This window comes from Palaemon carinicauda, unplaced genomic scaffold, assembly GCF_036898095.1.
Source record: "Palaemon carinicauda isolate YSFRI2023 unplaced genomic scaffold, ASM3689809v2 scaffold75, whole genome shotgun sequence".
In the NCBI taxonomy this organism is placed as follows: domain Eukaryota; kingdom Metazoa; phylum Arthropoda; class Malacostraca; order Decapoda; family Palaemonidae; genus Palaemon; species Palaemon carinicauda.
In genome coordinates, this window is record NW_027172038.1 from 34,780 (window position 1) to 39,329 (window position 4,550).

The following is a 4,550-nucleotide window of genomic DNA, read 5'->3' on the forward strand; positions in this document are numbered from 1 at the left end:
TATCCTGTTTTATTGAAAAAAGAAAAATCCTGATAATGAAATGTAATTTGTTTCAGACTTGAAACCAGTGAAAATTAATTTGAACCTTGAAGAAAAAGTAGGAGCTTTTGAAGAATAGGGGTCCCAGTTTGGACCTTTTGAAGAATAGGGGTGCCAGTTTGGACCTTTTGAAGAATAGGGGTGCCAGTTTGGACCTTTTGAAGAATAGGGGTGCCAGTTTGGACCTTTTGAAGAATAGGGGTGCCAGTTTGGACCTTTTGAAGAATAGGGGTCCCAGTTTGGACCTTTTGAAGAATAGGGGTCCCAGTTTGGACCTTTTGAAGAATAGGGGTCCCAGTTTGGACCTTTTGAAGAATAGGGGTGCCAGTTTGGACCTTTTGAAGAATAGGGGTGCCAGTTTGGACCTTTTGAAGAATAGGGGTGCCAGTTTGGACCTTTTGAAGAATAGGGGTGCCAGTTTGGACCTTTTGAAGAATAGGGGTCCCAGTTTGGACCTTTTGAAGAATAGGGGTGCCAGTTTGGACCTTTTGAAGAATAGGGGTGCCAGTTTGGACCTTTTGAAGAATAGGGGTCCCAGTTTGGACCTTTTGAAGAATAGGGGTGCCAGTTTGGACCTTTTGAAGAATAGGGGTGCCAGTTTGGACCTTTTGAAGAATAGGGGTGCCAGTTTGGACCTTTTGAAGAATAGGGGTGCCAGTTTGGACCTTTTGAAGAATAGGGGTCCCAGTTTGGACCTTTTGAAGAATAGGGGTCCCAGTTTGGACCTTTTGAAGAATAGGGGTCCCAGTTTGGACCTTTTGAAGAATAGGGGTGCCAGTTTGGACCTTTTGAAGAATAGGGGTGCCAGTTTGGACCTTTTGAAGAATAGGGGTGCCAGTTTGGACCTTTTGAAGAATAGGGGTGCCAGTTTGGACCTTTTGAAGAATAGGGGTCCCAGTTTGGACCTTTTGAAGAATAGGGGTCCCAGTTTGGACCTTTTGAAGAATAGGGGTGCCAGTTTGGACCTTTTGAAGAATAGGGGTCCCACGTTCGTATGGGACCGCTATTCTTCCAAAGCTCCAAAAAGTACTAGATAACAGGTTATCTTTGGGTCACACTTATCTGTTCTTATTTCATGCAAACAATTCTTCTTAGGGGGTAATTGTTCAGTGGCTACTTTCCTCTTGGTAAGAGTAGAAGAGACTCTTTAGCAATGGTCATTAGCCCTCCAAAATGAAACCATTGTTCTGTAGTCTTGGATAGTGCCATAGCTTGTGTACCATGGTCTTCTACTGTCTTGGGGTAGAGTTCTCTTGCTTGAGTGTACACTCGGGTCCTTGGGCACACTATTCTATTATTATTTCTCTTCCTCTTTTTTTAAGTTTTTATATTATCATTGTTAATTGCTAAGCTACAACCCTAGTTGGAAAAGTAGAATACTATAAGCCCAGTGCAGAAAGGAAACAAGGAAAAATAAAATATTTTAAGAACTGTAACATTAAAATAAATATCTCATATAAACTCTTAAAGCTTTCACAAAATAAGAGGAAAGGAAATAAGATAGAATAGAGTGCCCAAGTGTACCCTCAAGCAAGAAAACTCTTAACCCAAGACAGCGGAAGACCATGGTACAGAAGCTATGGCACCACCTAAGACTAGAGAACAATGGTTTGATTTTGGAGTGTCCTTCTAGCAGAGCTGTTTACTATAGCTAAAGAGTCTATTCTATCCTAACCAAGAGGAAAATGGCCACTGAACAATTACAGTGCAGTAGTTAACCCCTTCAGTGAAGAATAGTCTGGTGTTGTCAGTTGTATGAGGACAGAGGAGAATATGTAAAGAATAGGCCAGACTATTTGGTGTGTGTTTATATATGAAGGGTGTATTTTAGTATTGTTTAGATATTCCATTTTAATTGTTCATTTCTACTCTTGTAGTCTACAGTATGTTTCATTGTCTCCTTTCCTCATTTGGGGTGTTTTTCCCTGTTGGAGCCTTTGTGCTTATAGCATCTTGCTATTATTTGTTATTCAATTTTTTCATGAGGTATTTTTTCCTCTTTGACTTTTGCCTTCAACTTTGAATATCATCAGGTTGACATAGTTTAAATCTCTCTCTCTCTCTCTCTCTCTCTCTCTCTCTCTCTCTCTCTCTCTTCTTCTTCTTCTTCTTCTTCTTCGTCTCCCTCCCACTTAATTCATTGTTCTGAAAGCTGGGTTTGATCCCCCTCCCAGACTCTCTCTCTCTCTCTCTCTCTCTCTCTCTCTCTCTCTCTCTCTCTCTCTCTCTCTCAAAGACGTAAACATGAGCTGTTAGTGCATCTGACTTCCATATAGACCTCGTATATTCTAAAATTTGGACTTCTGGATATCACTGGACATCGTAATCGAAGTCAGGTAAGTGTAGAGACGTACAGTTCATTACTTGGTTGTATAGGTGTTTACAGGCTGTTTAATATAACCTTAAAGCCTTAACTTGGAGGTCTTTAGACGTTGATATCATTAATATAGACACCGAAGACTTGATTCAGGGGATATGTCGAGATTTAGTACCGTTAAGCCGCAACTCGGCCGTAACTTCAAAGTGTTCAGAAGATCTGGAGTGAACTGATGTTGATAGATAATTGATATTTCAATCTAGATATAAAATTTATATTTATTGATTGACTATTTTTAATCTGATTAAGCTTTATACTTATAATGCTTTATACTAATTTAAAGTGTTAAGAAAATACCATTGTTGGATTGTCTTTAGTAACGTGATTTCCTTTACATAGGTCACATAATATCTGATACGTTTTCACATAGCCCACACATGCCACATAATATCTGACACATTTTTACATAGCCCATACATGCCATATGATATCTGACACATTTTTACATAGCCCACACATGCCACATGATATCTGACATTTTCAAATAGCCCACACATGCCATATGATATCTGACACATTTTCACATAGCCCACACAATCCACATGATATCTGGCACATTTTTACATAGTCCACACATGCCACATGATATCTGACACATTTTCAAATAGCCCACACATGCCACATGATATCTGACACATTTTCACATTGCCCACACAATCCACATGATATCTGACACATTTTCAAATAGCCCACACATGACATATGATATCTGACACATTTTCACATTGCCCACACATGCCACATGATATCTGACACATTTTTACATAGACCCTACATGCCATATGATATCTGTCACATTTTTCATAGCCTACACACGCACATGATATCTGACACATTTTCACATTGCCCACACATGCTACATGATATCTGACACATTTTTCATAGCCCACACATGCCACATGATATCTGACACATTTTCACATTGCCCACACATGCTACATGATATCTGACACATTTTCATAGCCTACACATGCCACATGATATCTGACACATTTTCACATTGCCCACACATGCTACATGATATCTGACACATTTTTCATAGCCCACACATGCCACATGATATCTGACACATTTTCACATTGCCCACACATGCTACATGATATCTGACACATTTTCATAGCCTACACATGCCACATGATATCTGACACATTTTCACATTGCCCACACATGCTACATGATATCTGACACATTTTTCATAGCCTACACATGCCACATGATATCTGACACATTTTCACATTGCCCACACATGCTACATGATATCTGACACATTTTCATAGCCTACACATGCCACTTGATATCTGACACATTTTCACATTGCCACACATGCTACATGATATCTGACACATTTTTCATAGCCTACACATGCCACATGATATCTGACACATTTTCACATTGCCCACACATGCTACATGATATCTGACACATTTTCCATAGCCTACACATGCCACATGATATCTGACACATTTTCACATTGCCCACAAATGCTACATGATATCTGACACATTTTTCATAGCCCACACATGCCACATGATATCTGACACATTTTCACATTGCCCACACATGCTACATGATATCTGACACATTTTCCATAGCCTACACATGCCACATGATATCTGACACATTTTCACATTGCCCACAAATGCTACATGATATCTGACACATTTTTCATAGCCCACACATGCCACATGATATCTGACACATTTTTCATAGCCCACACATGCCACATGATATCTGACACATTTTTCATAGCCCACACATGCCACATGATATCTGACACATTTTCACATTGCCCACACATGCTACATGATATCTGACACATTTTTCATAGCCCACACATGCTACATGATATCTGACACATTTTTCATAGCCCACACATGCCACATGATATCTGTCACATTTTTCATAGCCCACACATGCCACATGATATCTGACACATTTTCACATTGCCCACACATGCTACATGATATCTGACACATTTTCATAGCCCACACATGCTACATGATATCTGACACATTTTTACATAGCCCGCATATGCCACGTAATATCTGACACTTTCATATAGCCCACACATGCCACATAATATTTGACACATTTTCACATAGCCCGTGGTTAAATCCCCCTCATGTTTAGTGGT